At 40.1% G+C, this 26,944-nt stretch overlaps 1 long non-coding RNA gene across 2 annotated transcripts in view; it reads left to right on the forward strand.

The window, feature by feature from the left end:
* Nucleotides 1–26,944, forward strand: part of LOC113594163 (uncharacterized) — a 303,171-nt gene that overhangs the window by 269,074 nt on the left and 7,153 nt on the right. Inside the window, exon 9 of one of the 2 annotated variants that reach the window (XR_008298032.1) lies at nucleotides 5,795–7,213. The exons of the other annotated variant lie outside the window; for it this stretch is intronic. This is a non-coding gene — a long non-coding RNA (uncharacterized LOC113594163). Of the gene's footprint in view, nucleotides 1–5,794; nucleotides 7,214–26,944 lie in introns of those variants that run through there. 2 annotated transcript variants of the gene reach the window in all.

Here is a 26,944-nt window from a genome sequence, read left to right on the forward strand (position 1 = left end):
CTTGAGAAAATAAATTATGTTTCCTTTATTGGAAATGACAATTAGGTATAGTCCTTTTTTAAAAAAGTAATTTTTTAATCAGAGAGCTCTTGACTTAGAAATACGGGAACTACAAGATATGGGCATGTATATACTAGCCAATTCTGTCTATTATCTGGATTGAATAAGGGTGATAGGTCCTACTTTACAACTTAAGTTAAGAGCCATGACCTTCAGTGATGAATGTTAGAATCTTTCCTCCATAAATGACTGATTATTTTAGAATGAACAGTCCCATCTCAGGGTTCTCTGGCAGAATTGGCCTTGGCCAGATGTATTCAAAGAACTAGCGGTGGAAGTGGTTGTGGCATCCTGTTATTTATACCATACATTCCTGCAGAATTAATTCACCCTAAATTAACTGGAGTGTGGGGTTAATGATGTGGTGATGATGAATATTCATTGGAAAGACTGTTTGTTCTATAATTCCTGTCCTGATCCCTCTGTTTACCTTTGCTACAGTTCATGAGCAATCAGGTAGTTTTCAGACAAGACAGCATCCTTGCCTGCATTAGGCATCATGAGAGATCAGATATGTAGAAAACAAAACAAAAACAAAACAAACAAACAAAAAACCCAACTGTAATCATGGTCTTATGGAACTCTGATCCCATGGTGCAAAAAAGACTTAAGGTGAGAAGCATTTAGAGACCAAAATAGTACATAATAAAGTACCAGATGTAGACTGTATGGAACTTTTAGAATTCAGAGAAAGAAGAAATTCATGTACCTGAAGCTGCTTCTTAAAGAGGGATGTTGAATTACACTTTTGAAGGCGATGAGAAATTGGAGTAGAGAGTGGAGACTTGGAGAAGTACGATAGTGTTCAGAAATGCTGTGAAAAGTCGGGTCTGCTGGACACTGAGCAAAGCCTCTGAATCCCAGTGGCAAATTCTTTGAGCCCCCACAACAATACCTCAGGGCATCCCATTTCATAGGCTGAATCACTCTGCTGGTAGTACACATCTCTGGAATTGTGGCTTGAGTTCTCTTCCTCCTGTTACAGAAGATAAAAGTCCCTGATCTTCTCAAAGGGCAACTCTTCCAGAGTACTTTGGGTTTCATTTCATGTTCTTGAAGAGTCTCTTTCTCAGCTATACTCTCCTATCCCCTTCATGACCAGTGTTTCCAGCTGTAATGAATTCTTCCTATTGGTCTACAAACATGCTCTCCCATCTCAGACTAATTTCAATGATAAAGACACCTGTAGACTACGTCTTCCTCTATCCACCTCTCCCTTTTTGTGCTCTTTCATAGAAAAACTTACTGAGTCGGTATTGCCATCATTTTCCTTTCCTCCTACGCCAGCCTCTTTACCGGACTTCAGTTGACTTCTTTCTTATCGGTCCTCTGAAGCTGCTTTTGTGAAGGTCGTGATTACTTTCGTATTGCCAAATTCAGTGGGCATTTGCTATCTGGACTCAACCTTCCAGTGGATTTGGACACGGTTGTCTCTGCCTTCCCGACACACTTTGTTCTCTTGGTTTATATGACACTAACACTGGTTATTTCTCTACTCCTGTGGCCTCCATACTCCTTTTCTGTCTCGATTTTTCCTTCATTCTTTTCTTTTGGAATGGCCCACAGTACTTGCAGGTTCTCTAGTCTTCTTGGTCTCTATTCTTAGGTGGCCTCATCAAGTCTTATTTCTTTAAATCTGTATATTCTATACATCTAGCCAGATTCATTTTTCAACTACCTATTGCATACCTTTATTTTCTAATAAGCCCTTAAAATTTAACATGACTAAATCAGAACATTTGATGGAATTTCTTTTCTCCTCTCATCCATCTGATCCTCTGTCTCAGTGTAGAGAATCACAATCTGCTTATACTCTACAGTCTGAACCCAAGGAGTCATTCCTTATTACTTCCATTCTCTCATACCCATAACCGATTCTTTTTTTTTTTTAAATTTTTTTTTGATGTTTGTTTATGTTTTGAGAAAGAGAGAAAGAGAGAGGGACAGGGTGTGAACAGGGGAGGGGCAGAGAGAGAAGGAGACACAGAATCCGAAGCAGGCTCCAGGCTCTGAGCTGTCAACACAGAGCCCGATGAGGGGCTCGAACTCACGAGATCATGACCTGAGACGAAGTCAGATGCCCAACCAACTGAGACACCCAGGTGCCCCATCCAATTCTTGTTTTTTTTTTAATTGATTTATTTTCAGAGAGAGAGAGAGAGTGTGTGAGCAGGGGAGGGGAAGAGACAGAGAGAGAGAGAGAATCCCAAGCAGGCGCTGCACTGTCAGTGCAGAGTTCGACACAGGGCTCAAACTCACAAATGGTGAGATCACGACCTGAGCCCAAATTAAAAGTGGAATGCTTAACCACTGAGCCACCCAGGTACCCCACACTCATAACCAATTCTAAACAGTTCCCTTTTCCTCTGCCTCCAAAGTGTATCTAAAATCCATTCACTTAGCCCTATTTCCACAGTTACCACCCTATTACAGGCTACCATTAGCTCTTTCTTCACCTGCTGCAGTGGCTTCCTGCCTGGCTTTCATAGGACTGTTCTTTCTCTGTAATCAATTCTCAATGCAACAGTAATCTTTTAAAATGGAAAATAGATCAGGTCACTATTTCTTTTATTTATTTATTAATTTTTTAAAATGTTTATTTTGGAGAGAGAGACAGAGTGAGAATGGGGGAGGAGCAGAAAGAGAGAGAGACACAGAATCCGACGCAGGCTCCAGGCTCTGAGCTGTCAGCACAGAGCCCAATGCAGGGCTCAAAGTCAGGAAATGGTGAGATCATGACCTGAGCCGAAGTTGGATGCCCAACCGACTGAGCCACCCAGGCGCCTCCACTATCTCTTTTAAAATGCTCCAGGTAGGTAGCCAATTGTACTCAAAATAAAGGCTGAGCTCCTGACCATGTCCTGAATGTCCCAGACCACTATCTCCTCATTGCTGCCCTCTTGCTTACCATGCTACAGCCACAGAGGCCTTCGTTCTGTACCTTAAACATTCCAAGCTCTGCCTTGGAATTGGCTGCTGAATATTCTAGACACGTGGCTGGCTGGCTCCTTCTTATGTAGACATCAGCTCATAAGTTACCACGTCGCTGAGACCTTCCCAGATGACTGATTTTTAATTAGTTCTCTGCTTTTTTCAACTTCCCAATTAACTAGTTACTGTCTCTCATACCACTTAAAAATTTCTTCAGACAATAAGTTAAACGAGAAAGAGGAAGAAGATTGACAATGGTATAAACAGAAAAGAGTAAATAAATCTACCACTTGCTTTGGTTTAATTTATATTATTTGTCACTAAACCGTGTAAGAATTTTGAAGTGCAATCAGAGTGGTGACCTCTCAGCTTGGAAGTTACCTTTTGGGGAAAAAATACTGTGCCCCGATGTCCCATTCTCTGGTTTCATCAATAAAATTAGTCTGAAGCCATTTGCTTAATCTGCTTCCCTAGTTGGAAACAAAACATTGAGGTCTCTTAGTGCCTTTTCAGAGGGTCAGAAAATATCCACAACAATTTGCTGGATTATCCATAATTATGGAATGAGCCTGTTGTAACATTGGGGTTTCCCAAATGTTGCATATTAGGTAAGATGGAAAAATAATGGCAGCAACATCACAAAGTGTTCTTCCTCACTTGCTGTAATAAGTGGATTCACAGTTCTTATGGTTTTTCATGGTCCATTTGGTGAGCTCATAAAGCCTCAATAGCATGAAATGTCTGTGGCAGGGTCTCTAGATACAGTTTTGCTTAGTGATCAAAGAAGTTCTTGCATAGTTTGTGAACTGATGGAGGCGAGTTCGTTTAAAATTTATACATTCCATACATCGGGCCTAACTTCCCTCTTGAGTCCCTAGAGCCAAACATCATTCTTGATTGTCAGAAACTAAGTTTGGTTTACAAATTCCTTGATGTATGTGCAGGTATCTGATAGGACTATGTGGAGCATGGTCTGGGTTGGTGCAGCTAGTCACATAGAAAAGGTAGCTTAACAGATGCTCGCTCTCTCTCTCTCCACTTTCTGAATCCTCCATGAGGGCTGCTTTTGGTTTTTTACTTGATGAGGTTCAGTGTGGAAGAGACACAAGTGAACAGATTGCTCAAATACTGAAACCACACTGTGGTACACCCAAACACACTGGCCATTATTGCAGGATTGCTAAGAAAATGTCTAGCAAATAAGCAAGAAATGTAAATACAAAGGCAAGAAGAAGAAAAAAATCTCAGACATAAGTTTCTCTCTCTCTTTTTTTTCCAGCATGATTTCCAGCACCTTCTCTTTTCTTCCCCAAGCAATAAAGATGAAATATACATTTTTTTCCTCCATCTATGATAGCTAGGAAGTGAGAAGCATAAAGCCAGCATTCTCAAGACTATATTTCTAATTCCAATTTCAGAATCTGTTTTATTCTTTCATTTTAATTTTTCAATTGTACTAAATCATGAGATGCTAAGGTGTGCTTTGACAAGAAAGCTTGGAGGGACCATGAGTGTGAGGGAGGGGTTTGAGATACAAAGTCCTACATGATTATTTTAGCTATTTTTCCTCTTGGTCAATAAATATCCAAATCTAAGGGTCCAAGACAGAGGAGATACATTTCTAAAACAGGAAGAGACTTTATGTAGTTTATCAACTACTTGCCATGAATGTAATATGTTTCTTGTAACACAGTGAATCCCAGGACTCAGCTAACAGGTTCTTTTTCTGGTGGCAGGGGTTTTGAAAATCAATTAATGTTAATAATTTTAGTTTAGTTTTTTTTTTTAATTTGAGATATAGGAGATAAGCCTGCTATGAAATCAGTTAATGTCAGGAGCAATCCCTCAAGACTGATGATTTGGTTACTGCTAGAACCTCAAATAGGAGGCAACTACTAACTCTTCTAAAAACAATAAAAAACAATACCTTGTCTTACACATCATCACAGTAGACACTTTAGCAGAAGTGAACGCTGCTGCTGCAGCGTGAGAGAGGAGGGGGTGCCTGAGTGGCTCAGTCAGTTGAACGTCCGACTCTAGATTTTGGCTCAGGTCATGATCTCATGGTTCGTGAGATCTGCACTGTCAGAGAAGAGTCTGCTTGGGATTCTCTCCTCCCTCTCCCTTTGCTCCTCTCCCCCCACTTCATGCATGTGTGTGCATGTATGTGCTATATAATTAAGAGAGAAGGTGTATAAGGAAAATAGGCTTACTATCTTACTGGTCTTGTAGGGAGTTAACTTCATCTCAACACTTGGAAGAAGATATGAACATTTTCACAGACATTGTACAAAACAAGATTGTATGTTAAAAGACATAAGGTCACCAGGACATTATTAGAAAATATATCAGAGTCAGATTCATTTTCAATGAATAACTAAATTTAAAAGGTGAAAGATGAGAAAAAAATGTAAATTTCTTCCAATAAGTAAATGGTCAAATGAATTATGGAATATCCATTCATAAGGTTCTAGAATCACTAAATTCTGTTAAAGAGTATAGAAACAGGGCAAACGTACTGTGAGTATAAAAAGCAAAGCAGTACAGAAAACCATTCTACGCATAGAAAAAATAAACTGGGAGAGATGCTCATGTGTTTAATAAATGTTTGCATAGCACTTATGCATTAATTAGGGTAGAGTAGGAAGTGGTAAGAAATAACCCCTAAGTGAATGATGGCTTCAACATCACAGCCCAGAGCAGATATCTGTAATTAGAGGAAGGTATAGTTCCATATAGTGATCCCTGTTCCTTTTATCTCAGGGCTCTGCCACCAATTAGGATCTTGATTCCTCCCTCCCAGATGCTGATGAGGAAGAGAGTATGAAGAAGGCAACTTGCTTCTGAACATTCTTAGCCTGCTGCATGTCATTGGTGAGAACTAATCAGATGACCCTACCTAAGTTGCAAGAGCCTCTGGGAAATGTAGTCCTTTGCGGGGCAGCCACTTCCCTTATGCCCTAATGCCAAATAGATTTTTGCTAGAAGGTTAGTGATTTCTGTTAGTAAGATGAACGGAACTAAATTAGAACCTAGACTTCTGACTCTGAAATCTAGGCCTTTAACTACCATGTTGTTTGGAGGCTAAACACCTAGTTTCCCTACAGATTACAAATGGTTAATGGATTTCAGCCAAGCACCACTAAGCCATTAACCTTAATACCCTATGAGGTTGTGTTGTCTGTTAGAAACTCTGGGTTGGTGCCAATGCCTTCTGAAGTTCCACTTCCCCCAGCTCCTGAGCCATCTGCGTGCCAGTGAGAGCCCAGAAATCCGCCTGGAGCCCCTCAGTGGGTAGAGTTAGGGAAGAAGCTACTGCCTTCCAAGTGAAATCGCCATAGCTCTGAGGGTCCCAGGTCTCATGTGAAGGAGAAAGAAGCCATTCTTGAGGGTTGGAATTGATTGAGATGATGATTGAATTCGAGCTCCAAGGCCTTGCCCTGTCTCATCAATTATACTACCACTTTTCCTGAGGGCCACCAGACAGATGTTCCTTCACTTCAGTAGGGAGATACCCAGAGTGTATTTGGTACTTGATTCCCAAGCATAAGTGGGTTTCTCCTTCTTAGATTGAATATTGGGATTAGGTCTTTTGACTGGTTTATTGCCCAGAGCATCGTCTAGAATGTTGCTATTGGAGTCCTGAGGCTTTTCTTTTTTAATTCTTTTTTAAGTTCATGAATTTAATTTGAGAGAGGCAGAGACAGTGCAAGTGGGGGAGGGGCAGCGAGAGATGGAGGGAGAATCCTAAGCATGCTTTGTACTGCCAGTGCAGAGCCCGATGTGGGGCAAACCCACGAAACCACAAGATCATGACCTGAGCCAAAACCAAGAGTTGGGCACTTAACCGACTCAGCCATCCGGGTGCCCCAATGCCCTGAGTTTTAAAAGAATAATCCTATAGGGGCGTCTGGGTGGCTTGGTCGGTTAAGCCTCCGACTTCGGCTCAGGTCATGATCTCACGGTCCGTGAGTTCGAGCCCCGCGTCGGGCTCTGTGCTGACCGCTCAGAGCCTGGAGCCTGTTTCGGATTCTGTGTCTCCCTCTCTCTCTGCCCCTCCCGTTCATTCTCTGTCTCTCTCTGTCTCAAAAATAAATAAACGTTAAAAAAAAATTTTTTTTTGAAAAAAAAAAAAAAAGAACAATCCTATAATTAGGGAAGAGGGTGTTCTGGCAGATGTCAGCCATGTCTTCTAGAAGAACCGAGAACAATGCTGCTACTGCTGCTGAGGGTCCATAGCTACTTTGTCATGGTTTTTACGGTAACGATTTTGTACACATTGTTTGTTCTTTGGAAGAAATCTACAGAGCAGATATTATATTCATCACCATACTCATTATCATCTTCTAGATTTTAAAACTGAAATTTGAAGAGAGGATGTAATTTGCTCAAGGTCTAACTTCAAAGCTCATGCCCTTTTGCTAGATCATTTGTCATTTTAACTTGCCCAGAATCCATCCCATTTCTCTTAATATTCCAGTTCCTTTTGGAGTTTACCTGTCTTACATCTTCTTGGAGTGAGGTTGCTCTTACCCAATATGAAAATCAAGGGAGCCAATCTTCCCATTCCTTCCTGCTGTCTGCATACCCCAGTGGGAAAATGTGATCTAAGCATGGCCAATTAGATAGTAAATCTTGGGTAAAGGAAACAAGCATGAGGAGGGAGCCATCTGAGACTATAAAGTCTGTTATGGCACTCTTATAGCTTTCTAAATCATGGCTGTCTCTTACCTCCTAGATTTCTGCTAGTTTCTAAATCTGTTCTCTGAGACTTTAATCAGTCCTGTGATCCCTCAGGTATCTGTCTAATATGTCTTCTCTTGGCTAAGTGACCCAGAGTTGGATTTTGTTCCTTTTAACTAAGGGCACTGTGTTATATATCAAGATGCTATTTGTTACAAGTAACCAGAGTTCCCTACTTAAACTGGCTTTGACAATAAAGCAGTGTATTATTTCCCATAAAAAAGGCAGAGAAGGTGTCGGGAATTTCTCCAATCCTGATAGAATGGGCCAATCCTCTATTGCCCAAATACTGATTACAAAATTCTTCTCCTTGGCTTTCGTACTTTCTTGTCTTAAAACTCATGGGAATAATGAGTCATAGTTGGAGTCAATGTCGATAATTAGAAGTCATAATGCAGGATGTATATCACCTTAATGAGAAGCTGACTTATATTATTTTTCCTAGTAACAGTATGCCCTGTAAAACCTGAATTACACATTCTTACAGTCTTATTTCACAGGGGGAAATAGCATTAGCGTTTAGTTGGGGATGTTTAAAAGAAGTTTTACACTATTGCTTTTGTAAAGCATTGAATCATGAAAATTCAGCAGAAGAGCTTTCAGAATTTCAGTATATTCAAAATGCAATATGTTCAAAATTTCAGTATATTCAAAACACAGAAAAAGAAAAGAAATAGTCTTATAGATTCAGTAACATACAACACTAACTTTTTAATTAACCAAATATGTGTAAGTGGCCTTTATTTCCCAGATTCTCCCAGCAAGAGGTACTCGATGACTGCCTGATCTTTCTGCCTCCAGGCACTAAATGTGGCTGATTACATTCCCTCCTGGGGAGACTTTCAGTAAGGGGAGGAGTTTCTTTTGTATTAAGGGCTTCTGGGAAAGAAATACTTTCTAAAGTCACATAAGTGAAAGTGACGTTTTTCTTTATTCTTTTTTTTTTCTAAAGAGAAATATAAACCAATCTTTACTTTCTAGACTAAGAGCCTGAAATATAAATACAAAGGCAAGAAATATGATGTTGCCATTTGAAAGTTTTATTAGTTACAGAGAGAAGTTGTAGAGAAATAAGGAGGGAAAGTAACATCAAGAGGAAATGACAACAGAGAAAATACAAGAGGAGCCTTTCCGCTAATCTTTTTCCCCACGGAAAACACGTACCAAGAATGCCAAAGAAGGCAGGTTGCAGAGTGGATGTGCACATACCAAGGGAACAACCTCAGCAACCCATATTGAGAGACAAGAGACAGTTTTTGGAGTAACATTATCATCTTGGTAATTCTCAGGCTGCTAACATTTACTTGGGAAACTGTGTTGTGTTTTTGCGACCTTGCGTATGCTCGGGAATGGAGATGCTCAATTTCATGCTATCCTCTTTGCAGATGTTTGGGTGAAATCTGGAGGAACTCATTCTAAAAATAGTACCCTTCATCAGCTTGGTATGAAAATTCATCAATGAAGAAGAAGTGAATAATGCCTCCGGTTTATAATTGAGAAGTTGACAGGAGTATTTATAAATAATTGAGACTAAAATAGGTCCCAATGTCCAGAAAACAGAATTAAAATTTTGTTCTTTGAAGACCAGAAGTTCTAGCTAAAACCACAAAGAAACAAGTTATAGGCATCTGACAGTGATCTGGGCCAAAGGGGCAGGGAAGCACAGTACAGTCTAATATTGGGACCAAATAATCACTTACATTTGATTTACTAGATAAACCAATTCAACCTTCTTCAATGTGTTTTGCTTAAGATATGAATAAGACCTGTTAGAGATGTGGCATGGTGCTGAAAGGTATTCTGTGTCCCAGGAAACCAATGCTACTTTAAAAAAATGCTGCCAAAGAAACAAAAGTGGGTAATTTACACAACAATAATGGAAAACTGTAGACTTTTCCCATATTGGTCTTTCCTTTTCTTATTTCTCTATTATTTATACCAACAAAGAGATAATTTTCAGATATGTGACAGAGGATGAATGCTTTTACTTTTTGGTGTAAAGGAAGCAAAATTGCACTGTTTCTTAAGCAGCAGAATCCCTAATTTTATAATAAATACACAGCGCTCTTTGCAACAGAAAATGTCCATCTGCTACCACTGGGTTTGCCTTGCACAAAGCTGGCTTTGAAAGAACAACATTATATCGTTAATTTAGACCTGCTGTGGATGTGAATGCTTATAAGCAATTGGTTCTAGTCTAATCGACACAATGGAAAAATAATTAATGGAAAATGCTCAAAGGAGTGACCAGGGCACTTTCGGCCACAGCACTCACAGGACAAATTGTAATGGGAGATGTTTTAATGGAAACTTTTAGTTGGCCCTGACATTTTCTCCAATTATTAGCATCACTTTTCCCTCTGTTCAGCGGTGCTTTCACTTTTATTCCACATTGACCTCTCCTCACCACTTAACCTGATAAAAGTAAAAGAATTTAGAAATTCTAACTTCACAGTGACATACCCAAATGAGCAGAATCATTTTAAGAATACATTGTCCAGAAGGCACACATGATGATTGTTCATTATCAACGGAATGAATAAGGTTTAACATCATTTGTGGTGTCACTGTTTCCTGGAATGCATCAGAGAGTCTGAAAAGGAAAGGCTTAATAAATTAGATTTATAGGGACCCCCCTACTCTCTGAAAGTTCATAGTACCGTCACTTCGCTTTTATGAAAACCTATGTTAGTATCTTTTTCCAAGGGGGTATACTCTTTGCTTTAAGCCATTTCTGTTTATGAAAAAGCTCATAGGAACACTCTGTTTTTAAATGGGGTGGGGGGGATCTGTATGGCGGTAGTAAGCTCTCACATAGGAGGGCGCATTGGGAGAGCGAAAGGCAAGCCTTGCGAGTGGGCACTAGTCTATCTGATGTTATTCCAGAAGAGATTTGAAAAAGATAACTCACCCAGATCTCTTTCTATTGGCCAGGAATTTCTTCAGCTGTTCATCCTTTTGGACTTTGAAGCTTCTTATCATTTTTTTCAGATATATCTCATTACAGCAGACATTCTTTATCGATCATCTTTCTACTAATCACATTTTACACATGCAGTATTTGTAACTTATTTCTACCACAACACTGTAATTTGGGATTATTGTTATCAGTTCAGCTTTGAGAAGACTGAAGCTCAGAGCTGCCTCCAGTCCAAAGCCTGACAGAACCCAGAGCTTCTGTCTCTGTGAGACTCTGTGGTGTCTCTCACTCCACAATTTCTGATCAAAGTCTCCATGAAGGAGACTTGGGATGGGCTTGTAGGACTAGTGAGAGCTAAAAGCAGAGAGAGAAGAGAGGGGGAACTGAAAGAGTAAGGGAAACAGAGGTGGGAAGCTGAGGAAAGTTAACACTTTACTTCCCGTATGAGCCCTCAGCCGTCGCTTTGTACTTGGTGTGGTTATTGTCCATTCAGAAAAAACCCTGAGTTTTTTTTTTTCCTTTCGTTTACACTTATTGATAATTATAAGTTGAAATCTTAGTTCTTTATTCCCTGGTGTATGAACTTGAGCAAGTCACATAATCTCTTCAACCTCAGTTTCCTCATCGATAAATCAAAATAATGCTAAAAGCTAGGTCCCAGAGTCCATTTAATGAGATAAGGTATGTAAGGCAACTCAGTAACAACAGTGCCCGGAACATGGTAACTGCTCAATAAATGTTAGTTATCATTAACATGTAGTAGATGTTTGTCGGTTTTTAACTGCCTAATGTCTGAATCCCCTTTATATATTTGGCAGTTCATCACTATGCTGTTCATTAGTGCTGTCCATCTAGTATTTCTGGTTCTTTTTCTGAGCACATAGTAGAATCATATTTCCCTACACCCTGCTTGCTTGGCCACTAAAGGTGAAGCAGGAGTGACGTGTGTCACTTCCAGTTAGAAACTTTAAGTACTGGTATATGTTTCACCACACTGTCCCTTTGCCATGATGACGTGAAGCTTTCCACATAGAGTCTGCCCTGTTAGCCTATGTCCTTGAGTGAGAATGAGAAAGTGACACAGAACAGAGGTCTCAGGTAACTAGTTACAAATACATAGCATGACTGGGGACGGCCGGGGCTGGGGGGGGAAAAAAGGAAAGGAAACAAAAATATTTTATGTTTCAGCCACTAAGATTTTTGGGGTGGTTCATTTAAGCAGCATGACTTGGCCTCTCCTGACTATTGGCCCTCGAGTCTGGCAGAGTCTGGGTCTTGGCAGGGCCCCGGGAATTCCCATAAGAAATACAAAAGGATAGATAGTTTGTCACCTCTCTGGTAGGCACTTGATCCACAGTTGACCAATCAGCACATCCATCAATGTATATAAATTTGCTAGAAATGCAAAGAAGTAGGAACAGTGGATAAATGATTCCCATTTCTCTGGTGGCAATAGCAATGTAGGAAATGTACGTTTCTGGGAAAATCAGGGATAACAGGTACAGTACTAACATCTGGGGTCTGGGGTCCATTTCTGGTGGAAAATTTTGTAAGCTATTGTGCCTGGTTTTCAGGGACATCAGAAGCAGAGTCCCCACTGGACTAGTCTGGTGGTAGAACTCTGGCCCTGCTTTGGGTGTGGTCTAGTATCCCTTGTTCCTGACCAATTTCCAACCTTCCTAGCGACTCAACTCTGCAAGCAGCTGATATAATTTCAATTCATTCATTTTCTGATTAAATCAGCCAGAATGCAATACTTGCAAATAAGATTCCTGAGTGACACAATATATAAATTAATTTTAGAATTTTCTTTGTTAATGTGAAGTTATTTTAGTACGTTTCTGGCAGTTTGAATTAGTTGCTCTGAATGCCATGGCTTGTCCATGCCAATAGTATACTTATTTTAGAAATACCCACACTTTATTTCAGCAATTTCTTTTCAATGTATTAAGTTCATGGTTGTTTGTAAAAAATATTCTTAATGAATTGGAGTCCAAATTTCACTTACAGTTTAAATTATACTAAAATCTGATAGTCAAAACCATTTCTTTTACTCTTTCCCTCTGAAAAATATAAACGAGTGATGTTTGTGTATGGATTTAAGCATTGCATGACTGAAAAAGACTAATGAATCTCTGGCTCTTTTAAGTAAAGATCACCTCATTCTCTTTGTTTTGAACTTGGTTTTATCCAGACATGAAGATGACCTACAACACCTCAGAAGTTTCTTTCCAGCTCCATGATTCCTAAGACCATGATTTAGTTACAAGAGTCAGAATTCCCACTGAGGGAGATTCATTTAGTTAGTTGGGTAAGATGATCTCTCTTCTAAAGGGTTATTAATCTTGACATGACTTGACAGCTAAATTGAATTGAGACCCCTGCATTGAGGGATTGGGAAGAGAGAGACTCATTACAAGTGGCCAACAGAGATGTCATTTTATATATTTGGGGTTTACTTTTGGAACTTGTTAGGGAGAAGTAAGAATGGCACATTTATTCCTAGTGGGTACACCAACACTGTAATTTCCTTGCTGAAGTTCAAATGCAAGAGTAACTCTGATTGCCTCTCGGCCACTCCTTAGAGTCTGCGACCACTGAGTCGAAAAAGGAAAGTTAAAAACAGCAAAGTTTGGCAATACAAGCAGCCAGAAGGCTAGCCACCATGATTCAAAATAGAGAAGGGATTAATGAGTATTTCCCCCTGTTCTGAAGTATTTGTTTCTAGAAAAGTGGAGAAGAAAGCAGTGAAGGGGGGAAGGAGGTTGCCCCAGAGTCAGGTCCTTTCTATCGAAGGCATAAATAAGAAAAAGCAACTCTTGTGAAATTATGAGACATAGAGCAATAACATAAGCAGGCTAGATACCGAAGTGTGAGTTAAGGTAACTGTTCTACATTAAAGCAAAGGTTTTTAATTTCTAGAATAGCCAGTCGATGTGCTTTATAGTATTCTAACTCATGGGGAGTGAAGCTAAAGGAAGAAAAAAAACCCACAGTAACCAGTACATGGAACGCAAATATAGAAACTTGAGGTTGATAGAAGCCTCAGATGTTGAAGAATACAAGTCCAGAAGCCAACTTCTAAATTCTGATTACTTGTCTAACTTTACTACTGAATTTGTTCTGCACGTAAAAAGGAGCTGAGTTGCAAGTCCGCAGATCTCCCTGAAGATTCTGGGGGTATGAGAACGGTCACACGTATTTTTTCTTAGGAAAGCAATCTCCCCTTAATTTATAGATAGACTAAACCCTGGAGATGTCAACTGACTTTCCCAAGGTCACATAGCTCTCTCAGAATAGAATCTGGAGTAGTACTCAGGCTCTGGTTGATGAAACTAAGAACCTCCTGTCAAGACATCGAGGGCTTATCGTTCACCTTGATCCTTTGTTGGATACATCGGATGCTCTTCATCTCAACTGTCTGTTGAGTTGTCCTGTAGTATCAGGATCACTGTTCTGCCTGAAGCAATGTGCAACAGTCTTTCGGGGTTACTTTAAAAAAGAGATAAAACTTGGGGCATCCGGGTGGCTCTGCCGGTTACATGTCCGACTTCAGCTCAGTTCATGATCTCACGGCTTGTGAGTTCCAGCCCCGCATTGGGCTCCGTGCTGACAGCTCAGCAGCCTGGAGCCTGTTTGGGATTCTGTCTCTGTCTCTCTCTGCCCCTCCCCTGCTCACGCTCTGTGCCTGTCTCAAAAATAAATAAATATTAGTTGTTGTTTTTTTTTTTTTAAGATAAACCTCAAACAAATTTTCTAAAACTCATTGTTTTTTATCCTAAATTAACAGTTCATAAAGGAAATTTGAGAGGTGCAGCACACCAGAGGATTAAGAACCTGGCTCTGGACCCGGCTTTTCCTGGATGTAGGTTCCAAGTCTTACACTTATTCTCTCTGTCATCTTGGGAATGTTAATGTCCCTAAACCTCAGTTTCCTTATGATAAGATGAAGATACTAATGGTATGTGCCTCACATGGTTGTTGTGAGGATTTATTCATGCCAGCAGAGAATGTGCAAAGTATGAAATAAGAGCTTAATAAACAGCACAAGAAAGGAGAGTCACGCAGGAGAAAAGAAAGAGTAGGATAGATATAGGGAAAGGAGAGAGAAGATTTCTCCGAACGTTTACTAACCTTTATTTTTAATATCCGTTGGGCTCGATGTCTTTTCCTTCCTCCATTGCTGAAATGCCTTTTTCCCCAAATATGCTTACCCTGGTGACTCTTTTTGTGGGCATCAATTGTACCTCCAGTTCAAAAGCAGAGACTTTGGGAGATTTTTCATTTTTGTTTTTGTTTTCATTTTTTTTGATATGTAGAAGTTTGCCTTTGGGAAAGTCAGCAGGAAAATGTACCCAGAGATTAGGAAGTGGTGATTAGACCCACGGGAACCCAGCACAGCAAAGAAAGAAGAAAGGCACCTCCAGCCATGGGGAGAGATTTACAGTTATAGAGCTGGATTTGGCCTTGGAGGTCATCCTGTTGACTCATTCATTTTAAAGAAGGGGAAGGGAAGTCCAAAGAGGTTGCTCACATCCCTGAGGTCTCAGAGCACTTCCACTTAGAGCACATCACTCTTGACTCTTCACTTTTCTATTTATCTTCCTTATTTCAGTTTCTTACATCCTTTTGAATGTTTCCCATGCTAGACTGGTACAGGCATACTGGGGCTTCTACTTAAATCGGTTCCTACCTTTGGATCTCTTGTGATTTTTGTAGGACTCTGTCAGGGCAACTGTAGTCCAGATATTCTGGACAAATGAATCTCTTGCTGGTGGCTTCTGCCTCATTCCTGACCCTGAAGTTGGCATAGATTCGCCACCAGGGAGTGGAGTCTGGCCTGTGTCTGTGACTATGAATCTCCTCCTGTTATGCCGTCTATTACCTTGATCTCATCTCCCGACGACTTCTGAGAGGCAAGCTGGCAGACAAGAACAGCAGCTGGAGCTATTTGAAGAAGCTTCTCTGCCGAACAGGAAGCATTCTATCACTGGAAGACATTTCCAGCTAGTATGACAGCGTGTTTATAGGAGGGGCAAACCCCAGCTAACAGATGCACCCATGAGGGCAAAGACTGGGACTGCCACATCTCTTATGCACGCACTGGGCAGTGATGTGTCTGAAGGTGAGAATTTAGACTTTTCTCTTTAAGGCCTTAAAGCTACAGTGAAAAAAGACTTTGAAAATAAGCTTTGCCAAATGGGTATTGGCTTTGAAAATCGACACCATTTATCCCCAGAGCTCCTAGCGTTTAGGGCATGGCAACAGTTGCTCTTTGGTGGTGGCGGGGCTTCTATTGAGAGCTACACCTTAGACTAGTGACTCTCAAATTTTGACGTCATCAGAATCAGCCGAGGGCTTGTAAAACACAGATTGCTCGGCCCATTTTTAAGAGGTAGCAGGAATTTGCATTTCTAAAAAGCTCGCAGGTGATGCTGATGCTACTTGAATCACCTGAATCATCAAAATAGAAAGCTTCTATACCTGTATATACTGTATATACTATACAGTAATGAAGAACCATTACTGTAGGAGAAACAGCCTGTGTTTCCTAAACTTTCAGCCTGATTTCCTGCCCCAGCCACACTTCCCTCTCATCTTCAGCTGCTCAGACCTTCTCTCCGGTACATATCTGCTTGCAAATCTTTTTTGCACACTCAGATACAAATGATCATTGCAACTCAAAGTTTTACCTCTCTCCAGACACTTACTCAGTAATGGGGCATTTTGACTAGCCAATCTACACCTTAGACACTGCAGGTACACACTACATCTCTAGCACCCTCCCCAGTATCTCTTTTCATACATTGATGTGCACGGGGACTTCTGATTTGTGTAACTGAAGAAGGTGGATGGGGTGAAATTTATTGCAGGTAGACTTCTCAAGTGACAGGGGGTATTTTGTGAGGAGCGGCATTTTCTGTCTTCTCCAGCTGGTTCCCTTGATTGAGGTTTAAGAAGAGGCTGACTGGGTCTTTTTTGGCCAAAGAAATCTTAAAAAGAAAAACAAAGCTGGAGGCATCACAATTCTGGACTCCAATTTATAGTGCAAAACTGTCATGATCAAAACAGTATGGTACTGGTACAAAAATAGACACATAGACCAATGGAACAGAATAGAAAACCCAGAAATGAACCCAGAACTATATGGTCAATTAATCTTTGCCAAAGCAGCAAAGAATATCCAATGGGAAAAAGACAGTCTGTTCAACAAATGGTGCTGGGAATACTGGACAGCAACATGTAAAAGAATGAAACTGACTACCTTCTTACACCAGACACAAAGATAAATTCAAAATGGATAAAAGACCTAAATGTGAAACCTGAAACCATAAAAATCCTGGAGGAGAACACAGGGAGTACCTCTTTGACACTGGTCACTGTGTCTTCTTTCTAGATATGTCCTGCAGCAAGGGAAACAAAAGCAAAACAAACCATTGGGACATCATCAAAATAGAAAGCTTCTACACAGTAAAGGAAACAATCAACAAAACTGAAAGGCAATCTACAAAATAGGAGAAGATATTTGCAAATGACGTATCTGATAGAGGGTTAGTATCCAAAATATATAAAGAACTTACAAAACTCAACACCCAAAAATGAACAATCCAATTAAAAAAATGGGTAGAAGACATAGACATTTTTCCAAAAAAAAAAACATACTGATGGCCAACAGACACATGGAAAGATGCTCAACATCACTGATTATTAGGGAAATGCAAATCAAAATGACAATAATCTGTCATCTCACACCTGTCAGAATGGCTAAAATCAGCAGCACAAGGAACGACAGGTATTGGCAAGGATACAGAGGAAGGAGAACCCTCTTGCACTGTTGGTGGGAATGCAAACTGGTGCAGCCACTGTGGAAAAGAGTATGGCGACTCCTCAAAAAGTTAAAAATAGAGCTGCCCTACGATCCGACAATTGCACTACTAGATATTTACCCAAAGGATGTAAAAATACTAATTCAAAAGAATACATGCACCCCTTTGTTTATGGCAGCCGGTATAACAGCCAGATTATGGAAACAGCCCAAGTGTCCATGGACGGATGAATGGATAGAGATGTGGTATATATATTCAATGGGATATTATGCAGCCATAAAAAGAATGAAATCTTGCCATTTGCAATTACATAGATGGAGCTGGAGTGTAATGCTAAGTGAAATAAGTCATCCAGGGATAGACAAATACTATATGATTTCACTCATATGTGGAATTTAAGAAACTAAGCAAATGAGGAAAGGGGAAAAAAAGAGAAGCAAACCAAGCAACAGACTCTTAACTATAGAGAACAAACTGATGGTTACCAGAGGGGAGGTGGGTGGGAGGATGGGTGATGCGGATTTAGGAGTGCATTGCTGTGATGAGCACTGGGTGTTGTATTTTCAAAAGTGTTGAATCACTATGTTTGACACCTGAAACTAATATAACACTGTATGTTAATTAACTGGAATTTAAATGAAAACTTACAAGAAAGAAGAAAAAGACTGAAAGAATCGTTCACCAAAAATTTTGTGGCATTCTAGGCACAAACAGACTTGCTCTGGGGCCTGGGCAAGTGGGCTGGGTCTTTCATAGATGATGCCTGTCATGCATTGGTTAAGGGCTTTTTGTATTTTGAAGTGCTTCAGGCTCCCGCTTCCAGTAGCCTTAGGGCAGTCCTAAAAATACTTGCTGGCCATGGGTGTGTAAAACACACCAAAGGGAGGAGGGGCATGCACTAACAAGGTCAAAAGATATCCTGGGGAATCTGGGTAGAACCCTGACATTGTCTAATATGATGGGGAGACCTTAAGCAAGCCTAGAAAGCCTGTAGGCAAGGGGGTGCCCGAGAATCCTTGAAGCCATATGTTTATTTGATTTCAATGACCACTCATCCCACTTGCTGTGCAAACGGTATTCATGGATCTGTGAGGTGGAAGGGGGTTATCTGGCCTAGACTGTCCTCCTAAGAGGCTCTTGTTCTGTGGCCCTTAGTGGTATGGGATGCCTGGCTTATTTGCTAAGCCTGAGAATCTTAGTGAAGACTGCCAACACAAGGCTCCTTCAGGCTGAGGTTAGCAGCTAAGCATTTAAATCATCTGGCTATGTTGTCTGATTCTTTCTTGGGCAGGGTGCCCAAGGGTGGTGTATTTTCTGGGAAAGCCTGCCAGCTTCTTTCCATGCTTACTTTCTTTTATCCAGGGGAGCCACGTGCCCCCCTAAAGCTGCGGGCTGGGAATCAGATGCATCCACAGTCATGAATTTTGCAGCATCATTTGCATGTTTAACCTTCCTCTACTTCTCTTATTCTCAGACAGATGCAGGGAAAGCCATTTCTGTAAGAGTTTCCATGCTGCTGAACAAGTCCGGGATTTTGAGGAAATAGATAATCATTAGGATTGTTGGAATCCTACCCCCTCCCCAGGCCTTTCTTTAAGAAGAGTATTTTGAGCAACTTGTGTTACAAAGACATTTTATCAGTAAATGTATCTTGGATTTTTATTTTACCCATGACGTAAAGATCATATTATGGTTTATCTTCATATCCATACAGAAGTACTAAAGTTGTACATTTCTAGTCAGTGGAAACAATACTGATTATGAAATCAGAAGATCTGGCCTTCAGTTGGGGCCTCCTGCTGACAAACTAGGTGAGCTCCCCTGTGACATGGGCTAAGATTGGTTTTGCTTACTCAGTATGGTCATTGTGAGGGTCAAATGCAGATAAACCTATTTGTGAGACTGTGAAGAGCAATACAGAATAAAGAATTTATAGAATAGAAAATACCGTATAACAATTATATTGGGCCATTGTGATCATTATCAGCACATCCAATTAAAGGGATCACCCTCTGCTCTCTAGACGATTTTTGTATCTAGATAGACCTGGGATCAGATCCAGGCAGTTCCTCTTACAGGCTATTTAATTATATGAAAGGTATTGCAGCCATCTGAATCTTAGTTTTCAGTATTTGCCTTTTAGGACATGGTGAAGATTATAGCTAACATATACGTGAAAGAGTTCCTGCCACCTGATCAATGATATTTTATTATCAAAAAAAATTTTTTTGGCTATGGCCAACTATAAAGGAAATCTTTCGTACTAAATAGGACAAACTCTTATCTGGCAGTGACTGCTATTACTAAGATATAAGATTCAATTATGGAACCTCTGTCATTGGCTCAAGTACAGTGATTCTGTAAAGAGATACTGAGTTTCTCTGAGGAAAAAGAACGCCTCAGAGGCAAACCATCACTGACTCTCAAACATTGATGTCTCTTTTTTTGTTAACAGGGTCCTATTTTTATGTTGCCTGTTTTTTGCCCACCTAAGCCAAATCTTTATCTCCCTACAGAACTTTCTGTTCCTACCCTAGTGACATTAATAACACAACTTTTGTAGCCATATCTGCGATACACAGGAGATGATGTCATCTCTCCTGAGAACGCTTTCTCTTGGTGACAACCATGCATTGGGCTCCTTCCTCCATAACTCACTTTGCAATTATTGCCTGTAACTCAAGAAGTTATTGTCTGTAACTCAAGCAGCACCTTATTGTTCTTGTCTCGAATTGTCTAGAAGACACATGCAGCACTGTAAGTATATACACACATACTGAGTTTTCTTTCTTTCTTTTATGTTTGTGTATTAACCTCTCCAGATACATTCTGAGTGCTTTCTGGATGGGCCATGACTTTTCTACCTCATAGTGTTAATGTAGAGCTAGTACACAGTAGGCATTTGATACAAATTTATTGTCTGATGGAAAGAGAGCAATGGTTTCTATGGTGAATCTCCTCCCATTTCGTGCTATAGGCTGCTGTTAAATTTCTCAGGAGGTTGGTCAGTTGCTTTGCTCTACTGACAACTTTTGAAGGGTCTTTACAGATATTTGATGAATACCAGTATCTCAGGAGAACAGGGGGCATGAGATGGGCATCCGTGTATTAAAATACTTGCTTTGAAAGATATCAGACACAAAGCAGCACATACAATATTACCTCATTTAATAACGGCCCCAAATAAGCAAAACCACGCCTTTGCCCCTATCCTGGGAGGTATAGTGACTGGCAGAATATGGAAGGAAGTTTGTGGGATCCTGTGATGTTTTGGCTCCAGGTGAGGTCCTAGATGGTTAGAGAGGTGTGTTCAACCTTGTGACAATTCATGCAGCTGAGTACTTACAATTTTGTGCACTTTTGTCCATTAATAAAAGAAAAAAAAGGATCTCGTTTGTGTTTTCTCATTTATTTGTGCAGAACAAGAGTAAAAGCTATGTCAGTTCGGGTTCAAATAGAGATGACAGTATCATGACCTCTGCTAAATGTGGTCTGCTCCATGTACCTTGAGAAAGAGAACTTCTGCTTGTGTGAGATGTTTCTGGGACTTGGAGACAAGGTTGATGGAGACATGAACGTTAGCTGGTGGACATCAGCTTGTCTCGACTAGACAGCACAGACCCTGAAGCAGAAGTGGCAGGGGACTTTTCTCAATCATCTGTTATGAAAACAGCCATCAGTGGGTCGGACAGCTAGGTTCCAGCTTCAGATCTGCAAGGGCTAGGCTGTCTCATTGGGCTCACAGACGGTCAGCTTTTATGGAGAACGTTGGCAAGGCATTTGTCCTTTCATTCACGCATTCGAACGTCATGGTTTATTAGAGGAGAAAAAATTTCTTGTGGCCTAATTTTTCTTTGAGGGAAGAAATCTTCATTTATACAGAAACTAAAGCTTAATAGTCTTAACAGCATATTTTTGCTAAACACATATTTTTCTGTGTGAATAACAAGTTATTTTAAATGTTGCTTCTCTTTTGGGAAGGGTTTCCATACAAGCTCTGATAACACTATTTTATATTGCTTATCTGCCAATTGTTTCTTGGGGGAGAGAAGTACTGAATGCCGTGATAAAACACATTTTGTGCCTACATGACTAGGCCCCAGTTATCAGGGTTTTCCCAGTTTCACCCTAGGGTACCTGGGACAGTGTTTTTCAAACATGCATCAGAATCACCTGTGTTACTTAATTTAAAAAGTGCGAATTTCTGGGGCGCCTGGGTGGCTCAGTTGGTTAAGCATCCAGTTTCGGCCTAGGTCATGATCCCACAGTTCATGAGTTCGAGCCCCACATCGGGTTCTCTGCTATCAGCACAGAGCCTGCTTCAGATCCTCTCGCCCCTCCCCTCTGTGCCCCTTCCCCGCTCACATGCTTTTTCTCTCTCTCTCAAAAATAGTAAATAAAAAAAAAATCATTCAAAAAAAAAAAGTGTGAATTTCTGGGCTCCAGCCTGCATGTAATGAACCTCTGGTAGACAGGCCCCAGAATGCTACCTTTGAAATAAGCTCTCCTATTGATCCTTAAACACACTGAAGTTTGAAAAACACTTGCCCAGTAGCTACTGGCAGGTGTCACACATATTCTAGGAGGTGGGAGGGGGGTGTTGACCCAGGAAGTTTCCCAAGAATCTCTGGGAAAGAATTTGTGTTAGGAACTCAAATTCGAATTTGTGTTAGCCTTTACATTTAGGTGGGAAAGATAGGCAAAATGTCCATAGCTTGTCTTTCTCGGCAGCGTAAGACAAGAAGTTCTTTGTGCGTATACGGAGAGCCTGGCAACCTTAACTTTCCCAGCATTTGCACCTCTGTCCTTCTGTATTGGCAATAACTCTGACTTTTGCATTCCTATTGAATCACAAAATTGTCCTTTTCTGTGCATTTCTTTTTGCCACAGCAGGCTATTTCTAAAAGAACAGTGTTGCCTTTCCTTTTTTTGTGGATTGTTTTCTTTCTTTCCAAAAGACATTTGAAAATATCCTCCCCTCTGGGTTTTGCTCAGTTGACTTTATTACAAGGACACATCACTAAAAGTACACCTAGTGTGCACTAGTAAAAAGGAGAAAAATAAACTTTGTTGGAAAGTAGCTAGACATAAGCTACGAGGGAAAAAGATTACTTGTGGTATAAGTAAGCATTTCTTAGAAAGGGCTTGGAAATAGCTCAAGGCAAACTGGTTGGTTCCTTCCATTCCCAGAATCAGTGTGGGTTTTGGAATTAGAAGCACCAAGCATCAGATTATTATCTTATGATTTCACTATTTTAAATATGAACCTTGCGATCTGAGAAGCTCTGGGGGCCGAAGGTTTCCAATTCTTCTTTGGTGGATTAAAAAATGGCAGATTTGCAAATGAAATGGAGGGAGATGTCAGATCTGATAAACAATTTCTAAGGACAATAGACTTGGGAGTTTGTGTCCTCCATGGAAGGTTCCTGGTCTGGCCACATACAATCCAACTGCATGGGATATTTGTAGCAAATGTAAATATGAACCAGCCTAAATTCAGACTGGTGCAGCCACTCTGGAAAGCAGTGTGGAGGTTCCTCAAGAAATTAAAAGTAGAATTACCCTACGGCCCAGCAATTGCACTAGTAGGAATTTATCCAAAGGGTGTAAGAGTGCTGATTTGAAGGGGCACATTCACCCCAATGTTTATGGCAGTGCTCTCAACAATAGCCAAATTATGGAAAGAGCCCAAATGCCCATCAACTGATGAATGGATAAAGAAGATGTGGCAGATATACACAATGGAATACTACTTGGCTATGAAAAAGAATCAAATCTTGTCATTTGCAACAACATGGATGGAACTAGAGTGTATTATGCTAAGCAAAATAAGTCAGAGAAAGACAGATATCACATGATTCCACTCATGTGGAGTTTTAGAAACATAACAGATGATCATAGAGGAAGGGAAGCAAAAATAAGATAAAAACAGGGAGGCAAACCATAAGAGACTCTTAAATACAGAGAACGAACTGAGGGTTGGTGGAGGTAGGGAAATGGGTGATGGGCATTAACGAGAGCACTTTCTGGGTGTTAATATGTGATGAATCACTGGATTCTACTCCTGAAACCAAGACTACACTGTATGTTAACTAACTTGAGAATAAATTAAACAAAAAGTATGAACCAGCCTAGAGATGCCAAGGGGTATGTGTAAGGAAGGTTAATAATAATATAAAAATTTTTGATATGTGATTTTCAAAATTTCCAAAAATTAGGAAGTCAACTGGGGGCAACATCTGAAGATACTTTCAATTTGTCCTAACTGGGGGGTGGGAGGTGCATAGGACCCAGAGGACAGGGATGCTGTTAAACATCCAACATGTACGGGACAGTCTCTCTATGCTCTAACAGAAAATGATCTGTCCTCAGATGCCAAATGGTCAAGGTTGAATATGAAAGCAGGGCATAGTACAGGGAAGATTATGTTGGGAGGGACATTCCCAGACTTGCAGTGGCTCAGAAAGCTGTTTTAGTGATCTTTGTAACAAGTACCTACATTGGAGGACGTATCAAGCCTGCAGTCTGAAAAATAAAGATTTGTGTGTTAACATGATGAAAAAAAGAGAAAAATCATAATTTCTATTTTTGTTTCCATTGTCTTGAAAATGGGAAACATTTTCTGACTTGAAAGGAAGAAAATTCAAAAGAAAATAAGGGGGTATTGTGGCCTAAGCAATATGACAAGTGAGTAAAAGAAGATTCAGCAGACTTAAGAGAATTCAAGTACCTGAGAATAAAAGGAACCATGCCTCTAAAATGCTAACAGACCTTAGAAATGTGATTGCTGAGTCTCAGCATCATTGTCAGTAACCTCTGAGGGCTCATAAATAAGTTCTGGAAAAATGGAGACAGTCAATTCCATTATTCTCACAAAGGCTAGCTTCTGGTTGACATAAACTCTCAATCTTGACATTTACAACCATGCAACATTCTGAAATAGACCATTAAATTGTTTATGTATCTTTAGAAAAGGCAAGGATACAGAGCCACCTGTGTGTATTCATTAAGAGGAAGATATCTCAAGCTGACTTTAGTTCCTTTATAAATCGCTTTATGACAATGGTAGATCCAAGGAGCTCTCCAATTATAATTTTTCTTGAGGTCAGCAAAGCATTTTGTAGCATCACTTGTAGCTGGTTGTGTGAATCTATGTCCACCCAGTTGGAGGTCTCTCGTGGACTTCCACAGGCTTTGGTCCTGCCTTTTTTTTTTTTCTTTTTTTTTAAGCCAAAGGCTGAATGAGATGATGCAAAACAATGCAAAGCAAGGAGGAATAACACATATGTTGATTATAATAAAAATTCTACTTATCACCTCAAAAAATTGATTCCAAAATCTCCAAAAGAAACTTCAAGAGTGGGAAATAAATAGTCTTTCATTTTCCTCAAAAAGTTAAACATGGCCGTAAAAATAAGGAAGATTTGGTTTGCTAGCAGTTTCTGAAGAGCATCGGTGTTTGAAATGGACCACAACCTAAACAATATTAGATAGCTGTCAAAAGATACAAACTAATAAAAATTAGACTGCTTGGTGGGAGATCATGAAAATGATTGTGCTGATCAGGCCACACACAGCATCTATTGTGTTCTAGTAAAATCTTTTAAGGAGGAATATTATGATTGACCTAGTGTTTAAGATGAGGAAGAAGATGATGTTAAGTTGATTTAGAAACCATGTCCTAGGAGAAATATTTGAAGAAGATGGAGAAGATAAAGAATGTAAAGATAAAGATAAAGAATGAAGGCTTGATGAATGGCCTCCTTAAGATTTTAGAAAAGTTTGGGGCGCCTGGGTGGCTCAGTAGGTTGAGCGACCCACTTTGGCTCAGGTCATGATCCCACGGTTCGTGAGTTCGAGCCCCACGTTGGGCTCTGTGCTGACAGCTCAGAGCCTGGTACCTGCTTCTGATTCTGTGTCTCCCTCTCTCTCTGCTGCTCCCCCACTCATGCTCTGTCTCTCTCTGTCTCAGAAATAAATAAACATTAAAAAAATTAAAAAAAAAGATTTTAGAAAAGTTATTGCATAGGAAAAGTCATTTCCTACTAAGAAGTAAGATGGGGGTGTAGAGATTGTTAAGATTTTTGGACCTCATAGAAAACAGTGTCCAACAACCAAAATGACACCATAGAAGATACTATCTACTTGAGAGCACTGCTCTGCCCTGAAGAGGTTGGAACATGGATTTTGAAGAAGGGATTCCTTCATTTGATGGAAAGTGGATTACATCAGAAGGTCCCACACATGGTTACTTACCAGAATCATCTGGGACATATTTTTTTAAACATAGTAAACCCAGAGAGTCTAATGAAATAGATGTGAGGAGGGCCTAAAAGTCTAGATTTTATTTATTTAATTATATATTTTAATGTTTGTTTATTTTTGAGAGAGAGAGGGAGTGCAGGGAAGGGACAGAAAGAGAGGGTGACACAGAATCTGAAGCAGGCTCCAGGCTCTGAGCTGTCAGCACAGAGCCGGATGTGGGGCTCGAACCCACAAACTGTGAGATCATGACCTGAGCTGAGGTTGGACGCTTAACTGACTGAGCCACCCAGGTGCCCCATAAAAATCTAGATTTTATTTTATTTTATTTTATTTTTTTCAAGCTTGGGCTATTTTATTTTTTTATTTTTTATTTTTTTATATATGAAATGTATTGTCAAATTGGTTTCCATACAACACCCAGTGCTCATTTTAAAACAGAAAGTTCTGCAGATAATTCAGATGTACGGTCAAATTTGAGAACCACAAGGCCTCTTCAGTTTTGTGATCCCAAATGAAGATAAGACCATGTGGGGAAAGTCAAGATCCCAACAGCCCCTCTGTGAACTTGCACTTGCTTCCTGTCTATCCTATAATAGATTTTGCAGAGGGTTCATCAGGCACCTTGGTGAAATGTTTACACAGATTATCTCAGTTAATCTTCATAACAAGCAAATAGGGAAGGTCTTATCTCTAGAATCATGTTATACTTGTGGAAGCTGAGGTTCAGAGCTGTTCGATAATGATGTGGTAGCAGAATTGGGATTCAAGCCCAGATTGTGTAATAGCAAAATTGGTCCTCTCCACTGATTTGGTCTTCTGCCTTCCACTGTGCTACTCTGAAAACAAGAGTGTTAAGATATGTATCCTGTATATGTGTATGTATGTTTCCCGTATGTAGGAAAATGATAAATGTGAGAGATACTCTTGTTTTTCCTTCCTCTTCACCCCCTTTTTCAGACTTATGCCAGTTCTACAGGTTTCCTCATTCTTCCTTTGACACATTAGTGAAGCACATGTTTCTTTCATTCTTAAGCTAGGATTCTTTAGCTCTTGAAACATGTTTAGAAAATAGCTCCCACGTGATTGTGGTAAGCAACCATGTGTGGGACCTTCTGATGTAATCAATCCACTTTTCCTCAGAAACTTCCTGGATCTTTGATTTTGTTTTCAAATCAACACTAGCAATGTCTTTGTGGAC

This window comes from Acinonyx jubatus, chromosome C2 (assembly GCF_027475565.1).
Source record: "Acinonyx jubatus isolate Ajub_Pintada_27869175 chromosome C2, VMU_Ajub_asm_v1.0, whole genome shotgun sequence".
Classification (NCBI taxonomy): Eukaryota; Metazoa; Chordata; class Mammalia; order Carnivora; family Felidae; genus Acinonyx; species Acinonyx jubatus.